The sequence below is a fragment of the Ovis aries genome, chromosome 17 (genome assembly GCF_016772045.2).
Source record: "Ovis aries strain OAR_USU_Benz2616 breed Rambouillet chromosome 17, ARS-UI_Ramb_v3.0, whole genome shotgun sequence".
NCBI lineage: Eukaryota > Metazoa > Chordata > Mammalia > Artiodactyla > Bovidae > Ovis > Ovis aries.
Genome location: NC_056070.1, coordinates 51,664,656 through 51,687,076, shown reverse-complemented (window position 1 = coordinate 51,687,076; position 22,421 = coordinate 51,664,656). Strand labels below are relative to the sequence as shown.

General features: G+C 44.2%; 1 long non-coding RNA gene across 1 annotated transcript in view; it reads left to right on the top strand.

The window, feature by feature from the left end:
* Positions 1-17,888, top strand: part of LOC121816938 (uncharacterized) — a 64,083-nt gene extending 46,195 nt beyond the window's left edge. The window contains exon 4 of the long non-coding RNA XR_009597007.1: positions 1,692-17,888. This is a non-coding gene — a long non-coding RNA (uncharacterized LOC121816938). The remainder of the gene's footprint in view (positions 1-1,691) is intronic.
* The last annotated feature ends 4,533 nt before the right edge of the window (positions 17,889-22,421 follow it).

Here is a 22,421-nt window from a genome sequence, read left to right as displayed (position 1 = left end):
AGTGAGTAATTTCAGTGGCATTTACTGCATTCATAATGTTTTGCAACCAACACCTCTATCTAGTTCCAAAACCTTTCTATCACCCCATGAACCATAGCCCACCAGGCTCCTCTGTCCATGGAATTTTCCAGGCAAGAATACTGGAGTGATTGCCATTTCCTTCTCCAGGGGATCTTTTTGATCCAGGGGTCAGACCCGTGTCTCCTGCATTGGCAGGAGGATATTTTACCACCGAGCCACCTGGGAAGCCTCTAGGGGCTTACAGCATATTAACCTGTAACTTTGGGCTTCCCAGGTGGCACTCGTGGTAAAGAACTCACCTGCTAATTCAGGAGACGCAGGAGACACAGGTTCAGGCCCTGAGTCTGGAAGATCTTTTGTAATCCTCAAGAACCAAGGAGCCGGGTGGGCTACCGTCCAGAGGGTTGCAGAGTCAGACACAGCTGAAGTGACTTTGCATGTATGCACAAACTGTATATTGCCTTGAATGAATTTCAGGCATAGAGTATACTCCAATAAAAATTAATTTTAAAATGTATACATTAACATACATTTAAATTAATTTTTTAAATGTATGTAACAAATATAACCCCCTGTGTAATCTCTATCACAGTCAAGCTCTAGACTCTTTCCAGCACTCCAGAAAGGTCCTTTGAACACTTTTTCAGTTAGTCTCCCCTTTGTCCAATCCAAGCAACCACTCTTCTGATTCCCATGTCTTTCATTATCAGTTCTGAAGTTCCAGTAAATGGAATTGCCCAGTGTATTTTCTTCTTTGTTTATCCATCTTTCACTCTGCACTATCTTTTTTTTGAGATTCATCTATGCTGCTTCATGAATCAGCAAAGTTTTTCTTTATTGTTGCTGAGGAAGTACAATTCAATGGTATGAATAAAAAATAGCAGCATGAATATAAAATTCTTTGAGTAGATAATTTATTCATTTGTTCTCCTATTGATGGATGTTTTACTGAGTTCTATTACAAACTATCTCCGACCTCACAAGCGATTGTGAGACATGTGCAATCTAGGAAAATGGTAGAGATCAACTTACATGCAAAACAGAAAGTCACAGATGTAGCGAACATAACCTCACAAGCCATTTTCAGTGTCTGCCTCATGTCACTGGCTGGCCCTAACAGTTTCCATGTGTGTGTGCTCAGTTGCTTCAGTCCTGTCCGACTCTTTGCGACCCCGTGGACTGCAGCCCACCAGGCTCCTCTGTCCATGGGATTCTCCAGGCAAGAATACTGGAGTGGGTTGCCATGCCCTCCTCCAGGGGATCTTCCTGACCCAGGGATCAAACCTGCGTCTCTTGCATCTTCTGCACTGCAGGTGGGTTCTTTTCCACTGAGCCACCAGGGAAGCCCTCTAACAGTTTCCTGAGCAGTTTTATTATTTGTGGGCATTCATGTTCTTCTGTTGGAATGAACATCCTTAAACACAAAGTTCTGTCCAGGATAGATGCTTGCCACATTGAAGTTGAGAACATTTTAAAAGCCTTTGACATCTCTGTCTCAGCACCCTATATCTGTATAAAGAACCTATATACTAGGTGGTCACATGACTCAGTTCTGGCTAATGAGCTCCAAATGGAAATCCAATGGAGACTTCTGAGATTGTGTTGCTTTTCTTATCTAAGTATCTAAGCACTCCTCTTCCTTGTAATTTTTTTCACCTTGCTTCCACCAGGGACTTGAGGCTGGAGGTGTGGAGCAACCACTTTGAGGCCTTGAAGGAATGTTCCCCAGTAAAGATAAGGAAGCAGAAGAACATTCTATCTAAGAGGCTGGGCATCTTCCACTGGCTCCAGAGGCTGAATCTGGAATCAATAAATGGAAACTTCAATAAAGAAGGTATCATTTGTAGAAAGAAGTTATTCCAATTAGGAAGTCAGTGAGTTCCTTCCTTATCAACAGAGATATTTTCACAGGACTGGAACATCCATTTGGGGGATAGGGGGAAGGGGCTTGTTGTTGTTGTTTAGTTACTAACTCGTGTCCGACTCTTTGCAACACCATGGACCACCAGGCTCCTCTGTCCATGAGATTTTCCAGGCAAGAATACTGGAGTGGCCTGCCATTTCCTTCTCCAGGGGATCTTCCCAACCCAGGTATCAAACCCAGGTCTCCTGCATTGGCAGGCAGATTCTTTACCAGGAAAAGGGGTACAAGCGGAAAATAGTGTGACCTCTGATGCTCCTCTTACTCTGAATTTGATTTTATGACCCAACTCTAATGGGTACATTTTCTGCCTTTGAGTCTGTCAAAGCAAATTGGCCATAGAATGTCTCCTTTCCCTCCTCATCTTAAAAAGGTCATTAGAATTCATCTTATTTCTTATAAGACTTCAGAAAGTTGATGTATCCTTTAAAATTAAGCCCAGATCCCCCTACCTCCCCCAAGTACACACTCATCAATCTCTCTTCTGTGAGGTTTTATTAGAAGGTCTTTTGTGTGTATTAAAAATGCAAAATATCTACCCAGTGCCAAATTCCAGAAATGCACAAACATGAAAAGGTTTAGTTTGTAAAGGTTTCTTATGACAGCTGCCACAGTGGTCATTAATATGTAAATTCCATTGGCTGAGAAGGTTGACTTTCGGTCATAAATTGCCTCTTTCCTCCTGATAATCCTGTCTGACAGCTACAGCTGTCTAGACAATGGAAAAATTAACACCATGAAACAGAATAGTTTAGAAACCTTTGGAGCCAAATACTTAAAAACAAATTTTAAATCCAGGGTAAGAAATGTGAGACCAATTAGTTAATTATTCAAGGAATCCCTCCAGAGTACCAACTTTGACTAGTAAGACCTTATGCTTGAGAAGCATTTTAATACTTTGACAAAGTACTTTTCCATACGTTATCCTCTTTGATCCCTTGGAATGTGTGACTTTATTTCTGAGACCTTCCCCCATGGTTGTAAAGACCACCAAAATGTGACACCCCAGCTCGCTAGCATCACCATCACCTTCTCTTCTTTAACAAATTAGCTCTTTGGGAGAAAAATGCAACCTCAGCTCATTCAGATATGTCAATATGGGACCTACTTGAGAGAAAAGGAAATTATGTGTAACTCTTTATTTTTTTCCTCCTTAACTCTTAAAATCCTTCTTTAGTTTTCCATTGCTTTAAGATCAAAGCTCCTCCAGGTTTAACATGATTACCAAGACCTGCATGATTTGGCCACTGTCAGCTTCTTCCCAATCTCATTTCTTGCTAATTTCCCTTGATCCATTTTCCCTCTGTCCAAACTGGCCTTTTTAAACTTCTTCCAATGATGCCTCCTCTTCCACCTGTCCCCACCATCTTTTTGTACATCCGTTCACCCGGTAAACACCCCCTTATTAATAAAGGCATTGCCTCAGGGAAAGACCCTTCTCTCTTCTTCCTGTACCATAGCAGATCAAGTTCTTCCAGATTAGAGGTAAATAAACCACAGCTTTTGGGCCAAACCTGGCCCTTCATCTGCTTTTGTAAATAAAGTTTTATGTGCACACCACCACGTTCACTGGTTTAGGTATTGTCCATGTATTCTCTATGGATGTTTCCTTTTTCCTTTAACAAAAAAATGTTCCCCAGTTACTGAAGTATGACTGTCAAAACTGTATATATTTGGGTTGTATATATTAGCAAAACAGCATGATGTTTTGCTGTCTGTAGGCACTGTGAAATGAGTACCACAATCAAGCTAAAGAACCTATCCATCCTGTGTGTGGTGAGAACACATGAGATCTACTCTTTTAGCAAATTTCAAGTGTACAGTATGTTATTATTAACTGTAGTTACTATGCTGTGCATTCGAGCTCCAGAACCACTCTCTGACCAGCATCTTCACTTGCCCCCGACCCCCTGGTCCCTGGCAAGCATCATTCTACTCTATGTTACTGTGACTTGACTGTTTTAGATTCCTCATATACTTGAGTTCATGCTGTCTTTGTCTCTCCATGCCTGACTTATTTCACTTAGTATCATGTCCTCCAGGTCCATCTCTGCTGTTGCATATGGTGGGATTTCCTTCTTTTGAAACTGAGTAATATTCCATTTATATATATATATATATATATTTGTTTTCATTGATGCACACTTAGGCTGTTTCCATATCTTGGCTACTGTCAATAATATTTATGGCTGTTTTCGTGATACCAAGGCAGAGCTGAGTAGTCACAACAGAAACTGTGTGGCCTGCACAGCCTACAGGACTTACTTTCTGGCCCTTTATGCAGAAGTTTGCAGACCCAGACCCCTGCTTCAGAGCATTGATCTTGGTTTGCAATGATATGCTTGTTATTAAGATCATATGGCAAATAGAGTCAAGGGATTAGATCTGATAGACAGCCTGAAGAACTGCAGATGGAAATTCATGACATTGTACAGGAGGCAGTGGTCAAGACCATCCCCAAGAAAAAGAAATGCAAAAAGGCAAAATGGTTGTCTGAGGAGGCCTTACAAATAGCTGAGAAAAGCAGTGAAAAGGCAAAGGAGAAAAGGAAAGATATACTCCTTTGAATGCAGAGCTCCAAAGAATAGGAAGGAGAGATGAGAAAGCCTTCCTCAGTAATCAATGCAAAGAAATAGAGGAAAACAACAGCATGGGAAAGACTAGAGATCTCTTCAAGAAAATTAGAGATATCAAAGGAACATTTCATGCAAAGATGGGCTCGATAAAGGACAGAAATGGTATGGACCTAACAGAAGCAGAAGATATTAAGAAGAGGTAACAAAAATATACAGAAGAACTATACAAAAAAGATTTTCATGACCCAGATAACCATGATGGTGAGAGCACCCACCTAGAATCAGACATCCTGGAATGTGAAGTCAGGTGGGCCTTAGGAAACATCACCATGAACAAAGCTAGTGGAGGTGATGGAATTCCAGTTGACTATTTCAAATCCTAAAAGATGATGCTGTGAAAGTGCTGCACTCAATATGCCAGCAAATTTGGCAGTGGTCACAAGACTGGAAAAGGTCAGTTTTCATTCCAATCCCAAAGAATCCGAAAGAAAGGGAATGCCGAAGAATGTTTAAACTAATGCACGATTGCACTCATCTCACATGCTAACAAAGTAATGCTCAAAATTCTACAAGCTAGCTTCAGCAGTATGTGAACCATGAACTTCCAGATGTTCAAGCTGGTTTTAGAAAAGACGGAACCAGAGATCAAATTGCCAACATCTGTTGGATCATCAAAAAAGCAAGAGTTCCAGAAAAGCATCTACTTCTGCATTATTGACTACACCAAAGCCTTTGACTGTGTGGATTACAACAAACTATGGAAACTCTTCAAGAGATGAGAATACCAGACCATCTGACCTGCCTCCTGAGAAATCTGTATGCAGGTCAGGAAGCAACAGTTAGAACTGGACATGGAGCAACAGACTGGTTCCAAGGAGTATGTCAAGGCTGTATATTGTCACCCTGCTTATTTAACTTATATGCAGAGCACATCATGCGAAATGCTGGGCTGGATGAAGCACAAGTGGGAATCAAGATTGCCAGAAGAAATATCCATAACCTCAGATATGCAGATGACACCACCCTTATGGCAGAAAGTGAAGAACTAAAGAGCCTCTTGATGAAAGTGAAAGAGGAGAGTGAAAAAGTTGGCTTAAAACTCAACCTTCAGGAAACTAAGATCATGGCATCTGGTCCCATCATTTCATGGCAAATAGATGGGGAAACAATGGAAACATCGAGAGACTTTATTTTGGGGGGCTCCAAAATCACTGCAGATGGTGACTGCAGCCATGAAATTAAAAGACACTTGCTCCTTGGAAGAAAAGTCATAACCAACCTAGACAGCATATTAAAAGGCAGAGACATTACTTTGCCAACAAAGGTCCATCTAGTCAAAGCTATGGTTTTTCCAGTAGTCATGCATGGATGTGAGAGTTGGACTATAAAGAAAGCTGAGCACTGAAGAATTGATGCTTTTGAACTTTGGTGTTAGAAAAGACTCTTGAGAGTCCCTTGGACTGCAAGGAGATCCAACCAGTCAATCCTAAAGGAAATCATTCCTGAAAATTCATCGAAAGGACTGATGCTGAAGCTGGAACTCCAATACTTTGGCCACCTAATGTGAAGAGCCAACTCATTGGAAAAGACCCTGATGTTGGGAAAGATTGAAGGCAGGAGGAGAAGGGGATGACAGAGGATGAGATGGTTGGATGGCATCACCTACTCAATGGACATGAGTCTGAGCAGACTCTGGGAGTTGGTGAAGGACAGGGAAGCCTGGTGTGCTGCAGTCCACGTGGTCACAAAGAGTCAGACACGACAGAGACTGAACTGAACTGAAGATTATGTAATTATCCCTTACTTCTTCTAGACTTTGGCCTAGAATTGGACAGTTAATCAATTAAATATTGTTGAATGAAAGAAAAAAAAACTGGAGAAAAATAGAGGAATTTAAAAAGGAGAATGAAAGTAAGAGAGAAAGAGAAAAAAAGGAACAATAGTTGGGCATATTATAAACATCTGTGATGCTACAGATCAGTTCTTTTAAGTAGTCATGCTCTGTTTTCAGAAATTCTCATTTAATGGTTCTGGCTCTTTTTAAAAAAAAAAAAAAATTTATTTGGCCGCATAGGATCTTAGCTGTGACACGTGGTATCTTCTCTGTGGCATGTGGGATCTTCTGTTGGGGCATGCAGGCTCTAGAGTGCAGGCTCAGTATTTATGGCACTCGGGACTATTTGCCCCACAGCATGTGAGATCTTAGTTCCCCAGCCAGGATTGAACCCAAGCCTTTTGCAGTGAAAGTTGTGTTCCTAACCACTGGACTGCCAGGGTATGCCCCAAATGGTTCTTTTAAGTGCCTTTGTTTTTGACCTGCCTACTATGCAGCAGTAACTCACTGGAAAACACTGTGACTGAGCTAAGTGACAAAAAAGGTATCTCATGAAGGTTGGCTATTTATGGAAAGTCATTGAAATGGCCTCTCTGCTTCTCATGGATTTCTGCTTTGGCAGGGCAAACACTTTTATGCTCATTTTTCCAGATGAGGAAATTCAGTTCAGTTCAGTCGCTCAGTCGTATCCGAGTATTTGCAACCCCATGGGCTGCAGCACGCCAGGCTTCCCTGTCCATCACCAACTCCTGGAGCCTAGTCAAACTCATGTCCATTGAGTCAGTGATGCCATCCAGCCATCTCATCCTCTGTTGTCCCCTTCTCCTCCCGCCTGAGGAAATTAACACAGGTTAAATTACTTCAATGAATGTATCGGGGACCTAACGTGCACTGTTTTGACACCGTACAAACTACAGAGCTACTTTGTTTTCTAGCTGGCGGCGACACATGCGAATCTTTTATAATAGAAGTCTTTTAAGACAGTGGGATGATAAGAATCTTTTAAAATATCTCTCTCTTTACAGGCCGGGGAAGCTGTGACTTTCTAACATTTAAGTAGGACATGGAGAGTGTTTTAAAGTAAGTTTCCAAAGACGGGACAGGACTGTATTCCTGGTGGTGGCTGCCAGGGAACATGCGTTGTGGAGAAGGATGACTTTGACAAATATATGGAACAGTATGAAGGGGCCAAGTTTCTGTTCCAGAAAATAGCAATTGCTGGCAGTATAGGTTTAGATTCTATGTTGACTTTCCCCGTCTCCACCTCCTTCCCTCCCTCCAAAAAGATTCTTTTCCTATTTTATATTTTTAACAAGGAAATGAAAAGAATTGGCATGAAATGAATTATGTCTTTCCCAGCATACACTTGTCTTCTGCTTGACAGTGGCCAGGAGTCATCCCAGGTGGAGCAGTGGTAAAGAATCCCCCTGCCAATGGCAGGAGATGCAAGGGACTTGGGTTCGATCTCTGGGTTAGGAAGATCCCCTGGAGTAGGAAATAGCAGCCCACTCCAGTATGCTTGCCTGGAGAATTCCACAGACAGAAGAACCTGGTGGGCTGTAGTCCATGGAGCTGCAAAGAGTTGGACACCACAGCACGACTAAGCATAGGACTCATCACAGCTACGCTTCCTTGTGGAGATGTCCTGTGTTGATGGGTGATGGGGGACCATGTGGGCCAGTGATTTGCAGTCTGTGAGTTTCCATGATGGTCTGTGTTTGGAGGTTGATGGAGGGTTGTCTATGGTCTCAGGGTTTGAAGTGTGTGCTGATCTGGCAGTCATATATCCTGTTTCTCCCCTAAAACACAACACCCTTGACTTGAATCCAAGGAACAACTGACTGGGGGACAAATGTGTGTATAGACTCTGGTACCCTGGACATCTCAATAGGAGTTGATACCCTGTAAGTCCATAAATAGCAACAAAGGTCTAGAAACAATGGTTGCTTTTTAAACTTTTTTTTTTGGCTGTCCGGCATGTGGAATCTTAGTTCCCTGACCAGGGTTTGAACCTGCACCATCCTGCATTAGAAGCATGGCATCTTAACCACTGGACTGCCAGGGAAGTCCACAACAGTTAGTTTTTTTACAGTCGAAGTATCTGATGGAAGACCTTCAAAGGGTAGAGGTATCGTAAATTCCCAACAGAAGGATAATTTTACAACAATAGTTTGGAGCCTGAAGGGGGAAAGATCTGGAGCTAAATGCACAGGGAGTTGGCAGAAATGCAGGCATAAAAATTCAACCTGCAAAGGCCGCAGGAGTTTTCCAACCGAAGAGTGATTCTGAGCTGAAGTGAATGAACCAGAACCGAAAGTCTCAATTTCCTTCCTGCGTTGTAGGAAAATTGCGACTCTCAGTCCTCTCCGGGTTCCAGTGGAAACAATTGTCTGCTCCCTTTCAAATGGTGAAACCAAGAGTGGGAACATTTCGTGCCCGAGGCTTTCTCTTGTGTCTCCTCCCATATCTTCTCATCACAGCCTTTTTCCAAGCCAAGCATCACCCAGCCACCCCTGCCCCCACCACTGCATGGTCAGAGGACAATTTTAAGTTCCGTGAAGGTGACTTTGGTATTTGGTTTAGGAAAAAAAATGGCTTATTTAAGTCAATTTGAGCCTCCCCCAGGACAGCCCATGAAAAAATGCCAGAGGAAGGTGGGTCTCTGCCTTGATACCCAAGCAACACAGTCCTGCCCCCTCAGATATGATGGTGCGTGCCAGACCCATGGGACATGAGATTTGGGGTCTGCTTCCAGTCTGCTGTTAAAAATGTCTTATCCTGGGGCTTCCCTGGAGGCTCAGTAGTAAAGAATCCGCCTGCCAATTCAGGGGACCCGGGTTCGTTTCCTGATCCGGGAAGATCCTACATGCGGCAGGACAACTAAACCCGTGTGCCGCAGCCACTGAGCCAGTGCACTAGAGCCTGGGAGCTGCAACTACTGAGCTGTGTGCCTAGAGGCTGTGCTCTGCAACAAGGGAAGCCGCTGCAGTGAGGAGCTGGCGCGCCGCAGTGAAGAGCAGCCCCGCCCGCCTCCACTGGAGAAAGCTAGGGCACACCAATGAAGACTCAGCACAGCCACACATTAACTGATTAAAAACACAAGTGATTCCTTTTAAGAAAGTGCCTCATTCCCTCATCTGACAGATGTGCGGCTAGATGAGGTTAACAGAGAAGTAAGCTCCGTGTTCCTGGGAAGAATAGAAATTTACAAACCCCAGGTGCCATGATTAGTTGCATTAAGGCGGGAGCCATGCATGGCAGGCGTCCCTCAGACCCCCATCCCCTCCTCCTGAAACCTCAGTTCATGTCAGCGCAAAGCGGCAGAGGGCTCCTTGCCAGCCTCTGAGAGGCGTCAGAGGTGCCCCGAGAAACAGATCTCTGAAAATAGAATCCGATAGAGGAGATTCAAGTGCTTCTCTGGGACAATTAAGGAAGTCCTGGAAAAATCAATTTGTCCCCATGCCTTTGAAGCTGGCTGTGACAAAGAAAGCTGAAATTCTGTTCTTCCAAGTGGTAGGAAACCTCTGTGCTCTGGGTGTCTGGTCCTGAAAGAGGCTGTATCTGGTGAAGTACAGGGGAAGGGGGCTGCCTCTGCTCAGGGAACCAATAATAGGGCTCCCAGAGGGGGTGTTTTGGGGATGCTTGGGGGCCAAGGGTTGACATATACACTTTAAGGCTGTGGGCTTTTTTTTTTTTTTCACTTTTTAACGTCTTTTATTGAATTTGTTACAATATTGCTTCTGTGGTTTTTTGGCCACAAGGCATGTGGTATCTTAGCTCCCAGACCATGGATGGAACCCGTAGTCCCTGCATTGGAAGGTGAGGTCTTAACCACTGGAGCACCAGGGAAGTCCCAGGACTCTAGTTTTTAAATGATGTTCTATGATGGTCCTAGGGGGGAGGATGGGGGTGCCCAGGGGACAGTAATGCCCTTGAACTTGGCTGTGGGCGGTAGGGGGACTGCCCTGAGTCTGCGACTTAGGGAGCTGACTCTGGCCAGGCTCTCCCCTCAGAGGACACGAGTCCAAGGGTGGGTGTGAGAGGAAGCCCCTCCCCTGCCCCACTCTCATCCTAGCCCTGGCTCCAGACAACTCCTGATACCTGGGACCCCAGATTTCCTGGTACCCGGGACCCCAGAAACCCTGCCCAAATATCCTGGGCCTGCGATAGACCACCTTGCTGGTGTGTGGGTCTCCAGATGTGAGGGGCGGCCCACAAGCAGCTTCCAGAGGATGTGAGTGGGGCTGGGTGTGCAGAAGGCTCTTTGTGGTGCAGAATATATGATGTATACCTGCCATCCCCTGATGGCTCAGAGGTTAAAGCGTCTGCCTGGAATGCAGGAGACCCGGGTTCGATCCCTGGGTCGGGAAGATCCCCTGGAGAAGGCAATGGTAACCCACTCCAGTACTCTTGCCTGGAGAATCCCATGGAGGGAGGAGACTGGTGGGCTACAGTCCATGGGGTCGCAAAGAGTAGGACACGACTGAGCGACTTCACTTCACTTCACCTGCCATCCAGTACAGGTACATGCTGTGTGTGGGGGTATGTGTGTATGGGTATGGGTGTGTGTGTGTGTGTATGTGGATATGTGTGGGTGGGTATGTAGTTGAGAGTATATCATTCTATTTCCACTTCCCTCTGTTAAACATTTTTTTGAAACTTTCTATATTCTGGAGTATACTTGATTAATCATATTGTGTTAGTCTCAGGTGTACAGCAAAGGGATTCAGTTTCCATTAAAATTTATTTAAACTGGAAGTTGGGTTTTTCTAACACCCTGTTGGCATCTTTGGAGGTTATTCTATGCATCTCAGTGATTTAAAACTGAGCAGGTGTTAGGGTTGGTTCTACAAATATGACCAGGGGTAGAAACACCAGAAAACACTTGGAAAGACGCTGGATATCACCCAGATGCAACGTGCTGTGGTTGCTACAGTGATTTCCTTGCTCATGAAGGAGTACTCTTTTTTTTTTTTTTTTTTTGAAGTTTCTTTAACTTTCCACAGGGGCATCCCAGGAATTCAAGTGTGGAATGCTGTATACGCACATTTTCTGGGCGTTCCTCCCATGGGGTTGAGGGGTTTGTGTGGGTTTAAGCAAGTGCTGCCTCAGCTTTTGTGCCCCACTTTCTCTGCACCATTGTGGGGTTCAGGGGGGCACCTGGCCTTTAGGCTCCAGAGAGAAGTGACTCCTACAAAGGAAGACTGAGTAGTCTGTGGAATAAGGGGTGTGTTGGGGGAGAGACTTGTGTGTATGTATTTATATTTATGTGTGTGTGTATGTGTGTGTCTATGTATATGGGTGCATGTGTATGTGAGTATGTATATGTGTGTGCATGCACACGTGTAGTATCACGAGGTTTGTGATCTCTCATCACAATCTCTAAAATCACGGATCGGACCATTCTGGAGGTGGCATTTTATTTCATTTTAATGTAATTTTTATTTAGTTTTTAAAAATTTAGACCCAGGGCAGCCAAAAATGAATAAATAAATAAATTTACAGCTTTGTGGGTTTTTTTTTTGTTTTTGCTTTAAAATATATTATTCAATCTTTATAACAAGTTTGTTGATAACACAGTATATTGCTTTGTGTGTGTGTTTTTTTAAAATATTGATTTGGCTGCACTGGGTCTTAGGTCTGGCACACAGAATCTTCGCTCTTCATTCAGCATGCAGGATCTTTAGCTGTGGCTTGCAAACTCTTAGTTGCAGCATGTGAGATCTAGTTCCCTGACTAGGGATAGAACCTGGGCTCCCTGCATTGGGAGCATGGAGTCTTAGCCACTGGACCACCAGGGAAGTTCCTTTAAAAAAAAATATTTGTGGAGGTGGCATTTGAAAGACCACCTTGTTCACTTCCTCTTTTAGGAATTAAGTATCAGAGTGAGGAAGTGACTGTCCAAAGTCACCCCTGAATCAGAGCCCAGAGCCCTTACCCCCACCCCAACCCTGAGAGAAGCCTCACGATCCTTCTCACAACATCCATGGTTGAAGAGAGGAGCTGACATAGTACATCTCAGGAGTAATTTTTAACTTACTAGGGCTCTGCTTTGTTAATTTCCCAGACAAACTGGCTTCAGCCTGTTTTGGTTGCAAGTGACAGAAACCCCAACTGGGTTAAGCACTAAAAATAATTTCTTGGCTCATCTCTCTGCAACTGCTGACTTTGAGCATAATTGGAAATAGGGGTCTAAACTATATAAATAGGATGCTCTTTTTTCCCCCTCTCTTTTTCTTCCTAATTCTTGGCCCCATCTTTTCCTCATTGAGTCCATCCTTGAGCTTTTCCTGGTGGCCACTGGCACTTTCACCCCTGGCAGTCACAAGATGGCAGCACCAGATCTAGTGCTTCAAAATAGCAAAGCAAAACAAACAAAAAAAAAAAAAGAGGAAGTTCCTTGGTCCCAGCATTCCCATCAACATCCCAGTGGCTTCTCATTGGCTCCTATTCACTCACATGACCATTCCCGGAACCAATCACTGTGGCCTTGGGCCCCTGGATCCCTGCATGAAACCCATCTGTATCCTTTATTATTGGAGTTAGTCAGGGACTGACACCATAGAAGGAAATTGAGAGCCTTTCCAAAAGAAAATGCATGAAAGTTGGGCAGCAAAAGCATCAGCTCTCTGCTTGATCAAATCCTATTATGATAAAATAAGGATATTTAAAGGCTCTCAAATTTGCCTAAACCGGGGGGTAGCCCAGGCCTTTGTTCATTGATCTACCTGTATGAGCGATGACCTTGATTTCCTAGGTCCATAACATTGACCCCATGTCTCCATGTTCTTTGAAATTTATAAAACCTTTTCACATCCAGGGTGGCGCCTGAGGGCAAAAAATAAAATTGCTTGTTTAGTTAAATCAATTTTACTTAATATTCTAAAGCTTTATGATGATGTAAAGCCCAAGTTTTACATACAGGGCACAAGAGGTTTTAATAGACTTGACTTGTGTTCCAAATTAAAACAATGTTAAATTCTTGAGTAACCCTAGCAGCGAGAAAGAAAGAGAAAAAAAAAAAAAAAAAAAAGAAAAGAAAAACCCTCTTATTTCCAAATCACTACCAGTGGAATTTTAAAAATTATTTACACACTTAGCCATGAGTCCCTTTATACATGATGGGTTTGGCAGGAAGGTCTGAAGCAATAATTTAAAACAGAGGTTGGGAACGTATATAAGGAACTCCCCCTCTTTTCCAAAATAAATGTACCATCAGATCCACAAAGAGGTGACTTTTCCTAAGGAAAGTCCATAACTCTGGGAGCTAGGGGCCTGTGGGTGCTGTCTGAGTTAAGCTGACAGCTCAATGTACTTACTTTCTGTGGATTCTAGAATGGGAAGGGAACGATGATTCCTTGAGGTACAGTGGAAAGAAAGGCTGATCCCTTGTCACAGATTATTTTGTTTGAATTTAGTCCAGACTTACATGCTTAGATGGAATTGTGAATACATGGTGGTGTTTTGTGGTTTGTTTGCTTAATTCACCAGTCATTATCTTTTTAACTTTTTTAGCAAATGGCTTAAGGTATGTGGAAGCATTTTTTTTTAATTATTTATTTTATTATTTGTCTGCATGGAGCCTTTGGCAAGTGGCGTCTTCATTGCAAAGAGTCAGGCATGACTTAGAGACTGAACAACTCTTCATTGCAGTGCAGGCTCTTTGTTGCGGTGTACAGATTCTCTATCTGTGGCACTTGGGCTCTAGAGTGCACAGACTCAGTAGCTGCAGACCATGGGCTTAGCTGCCCTAAGGTATAGGGGATCTTACTTCCCCGACCAGGGATTGAACCTGAGTCCCCTGCTTTGGAAGCTGGATTCTTAACCACTGGACCAACAGGAAAGTTCCTCTACTGAACTTTATATTGAGTTTTGTTCTAAAATAACAAGAAGACTCCATCCTCTGCCCAAGGATGTAGACATCCCAAAGACAAAAGTCTGTGTCACTAATGAAGGGGCTAGGTCACCAGGTCCCTTCCAGTAAGGGAAAGGGTCAGTGTTGAATGGCTATTTGGTTATACAGAAATGGATTGGAAAGACTGCCAGCAGGGAAGGAAGAGATAGAACCTAGTCTCAAAGCCCCTAAACTGTTCTTGTTGCCTCTCAGAGTGAGCGTCTGTAGGGGATGCTGCCCAGGGCCCCACCTGTGTCTCTCGGCTGGCCATTGGCTCACTCACCTTCTAGCTGCCACTGCCTGAAACCTCTTCTCTGAGACCTGGTAGGTCGCTTTGCCCACCCAGCAAGCTGGAAGTGCCGGGGGATCTCCACCCAGTCAGAAGCCCTCAATCAATGTCTCTGGTCAACTGATGTATAAATCCTTAGTTCCTTCCCTCCTCAGGTAGCCTAACCCTTCTTTCAAAAAAAAAAAAAAGAAGAACTTTTCTATTTTTGAATAACTTCTTTAGACTTACAGAAAAGTTGCAAAATAGCACAGAGAGTTCTCGTATACTCTTCCCCCAGCTCCCCCTGGTATTGAAATCTTACACATTTATTCAAAGATCAAAACTAGGAAATTGATGTTGATAGGATGTGATTAAGTGAACAACAAACCTTACCCGATTTTCACAAGTGTTTCCACTAATGTCTTTTTACTGTTCCAGGATCCCTCCTGGGATCTCACAGTGCAGTGAGCTGGGGTCTCTGGTTTCTTCTAACCTGAGACAGTGTCTGTCATGTCTGGTCTGGCCTGACCTTGACATTTTTGAAGAGTGCAGTTCAGTGATTTTTGAGAATGGCCCTCAGTTTGTGTTTGTCTGATGTTTTCCCATGTTTAAAACAGAGATACATTCATGTTTAAGTGTATTTAAAATGTGTCTCAATTTAAATTTAGAGATTTAAAATGAGATACATTTAATTTTTTTAAAAAAATTTTATTGGCTGCACCGTGTGGCTTGGGCGATCTCAGTGGTCGGACCAGGGATCAAACTGGTGCCCCCTGCAGAGGAAGCGTGGAGTCCTAACCACTGGACTGACAGGGAATTCCCTAATATGAGATTCACTTTATTTTCATTTATTTCTTTCTTAAAGAATATTTATTTATTTGGCTGCTCTGGGTCTTAGTTACGGCCCACAGGATCTTTGGTTGTGGCATGCGAACTCTCAGTTGCGGTATGTACGATGTAGTTCCCTGACCAGGGATCGAACCCCAGTCCCCTGTATTGGCAGGTCAGTGTCTCAGCCAATGGGCTACCAGAGAAGTCCCGAGATACATTTTAAAATGAGATACGTTTTTGGCAAGAAAGCCAGAGGGAAAGTGTTGAGTTGTTCTCTGTGGCATCGTAGCCAAGGCAAATGCAGTTGATAAGTCTTCCTGCTAGTGATGTTAACCTTGATCCCTTGGCTAAAGTAGCAACTTTCTCCCTTGTAACATTACCATTTTCCCTTTGTAATGAATAATGCTACTGGGGGAAACCCTTGGAGACCTTGCAAAATATCCTGTTTCTCCTCAAACTTTGGCCCAATGATTGTAGCATCCATTGGTGGGTCTTGCCAGTGGCAGTCAGGATTTGGGGAAGAACTCTGTAATAGCACATTATTTTCCGCAACAAGTTGTAGGAATAGTCACACTGTGCCATGCTGTGCTTAGTTGTTCAGTCATGTCAGAATCTTTGCTACCCCATGGACTGAAGTCTGCCAGGCTCCTCTGTCCATGGGATTTCCCAGGCAAGAATACTGGAGTGGGTTGCCATGCCTAGGGATCAAACCCAGGTCTCCTGCATTGCAGGCAGATTCTTTACCATCTGAGCCACCAAGGAACCCCAAGAGTGCTGGAATGGGTAGCCTATCCCTTCTCCAGGGGAACTTCCTGACTCAGGAATCTAACTTAAGTCTCCTGCATTGCAGGTGGATTCTTTCCCAGCAGAGCTACTTGAGAAGCCGTCACACTAAGCTGGATGAATAAAAACCTTGTCACATTACAGTGACCTGGCTCAGGTTTTGGTGCAGATGAGTGATGAGAAAACTTTTAGTGTTCAGACCTGTTTGGATTTCAGATTTGTGGGTAAGGGGTTGTGGATTTGTATCTTCTTTCCTGACATTAGAAGTGAGGCTGATCTGGGAAACTGGCAGTATGATTCCTGTTTTGCTGAAAAGTGTGCATCTGATCTTTGACCAGATCCAGCAGAATCTGGTACAAAATATTGCTTCTCTGTTTCTTGGAAGCCCAGTTGTGCTTTTGGAGCGGGGAAGAGGAATGCCTTTGTGGTAGGGGATGTGGGTGAGCTGGAGAGATACAGAACCAAAAGTTGAAAGTCATTGCTGGTTTGTCTTCCCTCCTCCCAGGGTCAGACCAGATTCCCTGGAGCTGGTACAACCGCCCCTCCCCCAACCACCACCACCTTTATCATCCCTCTGGATTTAAGGCATACAAGGTACCCTAGAATGGCCCTGTTTCCTTGGAGGGTGTCTCAGAAATGGAGAAGCGGTTTGGCAAAGAAAGGGCTCTTTCACTGCAAGGAAAAATACACACCCACTGTTAGTTTCTTTTCATTTAACCCCACAGTCCTCCAAAGGGTGTGCAGTGGGGACTAAAATTCATTCGGCACCATTTAGAGAAGAATGGACTTGAAACATATAAATGCAACTTTGAAAATATAATGGAACACAGATCCTTCTCTTGCAGAAAAGACATTTTAAATAAGAAGTCTTTCAGGTTCCCCTCTCCCTGCCTCCATCTGATTTATAGGTTTGTGATTAACCATGACATTGACCAGTCAGATCCAAAGTGGACGCTGCTGGAGGTTCATTGGGGCCAGGCGTGCAATCTTGTCACAGAATCAGCAAGTCAGTGCTTGTATTCATCCTCTGCCTCAGCTGTAACAAATTGCCGTGACTTAGAGGCTTAAACCAACATGCATTTATTATCTTGCAGTTCTGGAGTCCGAAGTCTGGAAATGGGTCTCATTGAGCTAAAGTGTAGGTGTCAGCAGGGTTGGCTCCAAAGTTCTAGGGGAGAATCTGTCTCTTGATTCTTCCACTTTAGAGCCTGTTCTGTCCCTTGGCTTGTGGCCCCTTCCTCCATCTTCAAAGCCAGCAATGGCCATTTGAGTTTTTTCTCATGCCACATCCCTCTGACCTTCTCTTCTTCCCTTTTCCATCTTTTAAGAACTCTTATGATTACAATGGCCCCAACTGGACAGTCCAAAATTATATTGTTATTGTAAGGTCAGTTGATTAGCCACCTTAATTCCACATGTAAACTTAATTCCTCTTTGCTCTGTAACCTAACAGATTGACAGGCTTGGGGGAGTACGCCATGGACATCTTTCGGAGGCTGCTATTCTGCCTTCCCAAGGTGGAGTGAACAAGTCACACGAGAGGAGAGAAAGCCTCCGGCAAGGAGGTGAGAGACTACTATGTACCCAGGAAAATTCACCAGAATGATAGCTAACATTTATTAAGTGCTTACCATGAACTTGACCCAGTACAGACTTTATCTCATTTAATTCTGTGAAGTGGATACTATTATTCTACCCATGTTACAGAGGAGGAAAAGCAGAGGCTTATGAAATAAATAAATTAGCTCATTCAATTTTAATAGTCACACGTGGTCCATTGACAGATGAATGGATAATGATGTGGTACGTATATGGGCTTCCCTGATAGCGAGGTTGGTCAAGAATCCACCTGCAATGCAGGAGGTCCCAGTTCGATTCCTGTATTCCATATACACGATGGAACACTACTCAGTCGTAAGAAAGAACAAAATCATGCCGTTTGCAGCAACATGGATGGTTATCATACTGAGTGAAGTCAGACAGAGAAAGACAAACCCCAGATGACATCACTCATACGTGGAATCTAAAAAAGTGGTACAAATGAACTTACTTAGAACAGAAATGTGCTCACAGACATAGAAAACAAACTTATGGTTACCAGAGGGGAAAGGAGGGAGGGATAAATCAGGAGTTTGGGATTGACAGATACATACTACTATGCATAAAATAGGTAAACAACAAGGACCTCTGGATAGCACAGGGAACTGTCCCCAATATCGTCCAATAACCTACAATGGAAAAGAATGTGAAAAAGAATGTATATCAATTGTAAATCAACTATGTTGTTAGGTTGCTAAGTCCTGGCTGACTCTTTGAGGTTCCATGCACTGCAGCACACCAGGCTCCTCTGTCCTCCACTATCTCCTGGAGTTTGCTCAAATTCATGTCCACCGAGTTGGTGATGCTATCTAACCATCTCATCCACTGCCAACCCCTTCTTTTGCTTTCAATCTCTCCCAGCATCAGGGTCTTTTCCATTGAGTCGGCTTTTTGCATCCGATGGCCAAAGTATCGGAGCTTCAGCTTCAGCAACAGTCCTTCCAATGAATATTCAGGTTTGATTTCCTTTAGAATTGATTGGTTTGATCTCCTTGCATTCCAAGGGACTCTCAAGAGTCTTCTCGAACACCACAGCTCAAAAGCTTCAATAAAAAAAAAAGTTACATATGGCTAGAGGCTACCGTAAAGAGCAGTGCAGCTGATAAATTAAAATTAATTAAATCAAAACTGAGCGTAAATTAATTAGAGTGTGGGCTAGCCAATATCTCAAGTGCTCCACACACAGTCCAGCCTGGGTGCAAACCGCTTCCTCGCCTGCAGAAAGTTCTGCCAGGCAGCACTGCTGGAGAGGGTAAACATCTTTCCCAACATCAAACAACTAGGTAGTGGGAGAGTCGGGGTTTGAACGCAGCGCCTTTGGCTCAAGAACATGAGCTTGGAACCACTGTGTTAGACGGATACTCGGCATCCACTTCTCTCATGGGGCGTTGAAATGCCTCGTATGCTGGGTACAGCTTTTTTTTACATCTTTGTCCATCTGCATTGAGCCCCTTCTTATGAATACATGGTTTCTGGTTCAAATGTGTCTTGGCATTTTCATTCAGCCTTTGAATACTTGCACCTGCTCGAGTTCACTGCAGAAACCAAACGGGTCACCAAGGCTGTTCAGCACCCCCATTAGCTGCCTGGCACAAACTGGGCACCACCATCTTTCCCTTGCCCTTTTTGTTTATGTGTGTGTGTGTTCCAGTGCTGGATATTGTCAGGTGTTTTTATTTTTCTTTATTTTGCTGTATTGCCCAGCTTACAGGATCTTAGTTCCTGGACTAGGGATCAAACCCAGGCCCCAGGCAGACCACCAGGGAACTCTCCTCCCCTGCTCTTTCATTAGCCTTCCATGGGTGAATGGAAGCCTTCCAAGGGGAAGGACATAGAGAGCTGAGGAGGATCACATCCAAGGAAAGAGCAAGTTTTTATCAATCTCTTTGCCCTGCAGTGTTGGCTACATCAGAGGTTGGTGGTCTGCTGATCTCTGTGTGGACACTCATCCAGTTTTCCTCCAACTTTTTCAGTGAAATTTGCCAAAGAAGATGAGCTGTTTGACTGTAAGAATAGCAACAACTTGTACTCAGAGGACACCTAGAATGTACCATGGCTCTAAGTGTGCCCGTGAATGAAACTGTCACCCTCTGAGGCAGAAGTTCCTTTTCCAGTTTCCAGATGGAGACACTGAGGTTTTCACCCTCTCCCGGGGGTCACAGCTAGTAGTGATGGTGTAGGAGTCAAACCCGGACTGCCTAGCTTCAAGTTCTGGGCCCTTCACCCTGTGCAATTTTTCCCCTACATCTTTTTAAAAAGTTAATTAATTCATTTTATTGTTATTACCATGTTTTGGTTGTGCTTGATCTTCACTGTGGTGGCTTGTCTGGTTGCAGATCACAGGCGCTGGAACTCAGGCTTCAGTAGTTGTGGCTCACGGGCTTAGTTGCTCCACGGCATGTCTCTTCCCTGACCAGGGATTGAACCCTTGTTCCCTGCATTGGTGGGTGGATTCCTATCCCGTGTACACCAGGGAAGTCTCCCACTGTGTCTTGAATGTCAACCAGAGGTCATTTTGTTTCCTTTCTGAAGTGCCTGGCACTTGTGGACGGAACCGGAAGACCAGTGTGCCTGATGTTAGCCAGGGTGCTCCCCTCTGCAGGTGAGCTGGGCTACAGAAGCCATGGCAGGTGAGCCCAGGCCTGTCCGCTGTCTTCAAGGTGCTCCCTACCCCTCCCTCCTGGGTCTCTGCTCTGGGCCCCTGGAGGTCTCTGAGCAGGAGCAGCCTTGTCTGTGCCAAGCTCCAGGTTCCGGGGAGTGGAATTGATTTGTTTCCTGAATCAAGGAGGAAAACCAGAGCTGGAAGGAATGAGAGGAACTGTGTCCCACCTAGCCCCTCATGCTCAGAGCCTTGAACAAGCGGGGACCAGATAAAGGCAGACTTCATCAGGAAGCTCTCACACTGGGCCACCCAACCCCAGGGCTCCCAAGGATGCAACCCAAATGACAGGCTTGTTATGGGTCCCTCATGCTTCCTGGGTGGCTCAGTGGTAGAGAACCCATCCGCCAACGCAGGAGACGCGGATTCGATCCCTGGATGGGGAAGATCCCCTGGAGGAGGAAATGGCAACCCACTCCAGTATTCTTGCCTGGAAAATCCCATGGACAGAGGAGCCTGGTGGGCTACAGTCCATGGGGTAGCAAAGAGTTGGGTACAGCTAAGTGAGCCCGCGTGCGCACGGGCACACACACACACACACGCACACACACACGCATGCTGCTTTAGCCACTGGCTTCATTACCATCCCCTGTTACCCAGGCCTCTGGGATGCTTCTCTTCACTCCAGGAAAGCTCCTTTTGTGCTGCTGTGAATTCCCAACCCCAAGGGCCAGTGTACAGAACAAACAAATCAGCCTGAGGCAGACAGAACTTTCCAGAATCCCTCGCCTGGCCAGACCAGCTCCTTCCTGAGCAGTGCAGTGCATGCCACATTTCACAGTTTACAAAATGACTTTTTTTTTTTTTTTGGTTTTCACAAGGAAATTTTTCCAAGAAAGTTTTGAGAAAGATAAATGATGCTCCCACAGGATTTCACGGAAAATGTTCGCTTGACTTTCTGAATTGCCTCTGGGAGTCCAGTTGGGGCTGGCAGGTCCCTGTGGGCTGAAGGACAATTGTCCAGCCTCCAGGGGAAAGTTTCCGGCTGCCTGACAGGGACTGAAATGCTGTCCAGAAGGACAGAGAAAATATTTATTTTCAGCCTCGGGCAAAAATCTTAAATTCATAAATGTGTGAATTCCAGAGTCACGGAAGCAAAGTGTAAATTATTCAGGATTGTCTGTATTCTGCGGATAGATTGTGCAATGAGAGTGTTGAAACCAGAATGATAGGAATGAGAGAGATGCAGTTTATCTTATAAGAATCATGCTTAAATAAATACTGGGGAGCGTTCAGGGCTATTTAAAATAAGACGTGGAGTTCTACCCTGCGGCCACCTGACGCTGACTTCCCACTGCTGTGTCTACTCCCACTCTTGCCGTGTTTTGGCTCTGCTTCCATTTCTGGTATTTTCTTTCAGTTCATTTACTGTTCAAACAGCCCTTGATTTTCAGGTCACTTTCCATATTTAACTTTAACCCTTTCTTCCCCCATCTGTTAATCCAAAAAGCGCTTCACTATAGCTCTTTCTTCCTACTGACACTGAGCTGAAATTTTTTTTAATCTTAAAAGCTGTCTTTAACCATTCAGAAATGTACAAAAATGACAAAGAATTAAGAGGAAAACAAATCCACAGGAATGGTTCAGTTCTCATACAATTCCTGCTCACATTAAAAAAGTCCTAAATTTTATAGACACTTGAAAACGCAAAGAGTACAAAGAAGAGCAACATGGAAGATGAAGATCTCCCCTCTTCCATGCAGACCCTCCTTTCTTGGGCTGCTTGATTTAGCAAAATAAGACACAGGATATCCAGTTTAATATGAATTGCAGACAAACAGTATTTTTAAAATTTATTTATTTGAGAGTCGTGTCATGTGAGCTCTGAGTTGTGGCATGTGGGATCTAGTTCCATGATCAGGGACAGAATCTGGGCCCCCTTGCATTTGGGAGCACAAAATCTTAGCCACAGGACCACCAGGGAACTCTCATAAACAACATTTTTTTTTTTAGTATAAGTATATCCCACATATTGCCTAGGACATGCTTATGCTAAAAATTTTTTTGTTGATCTGAAATTCAGTTTTAACTTGGC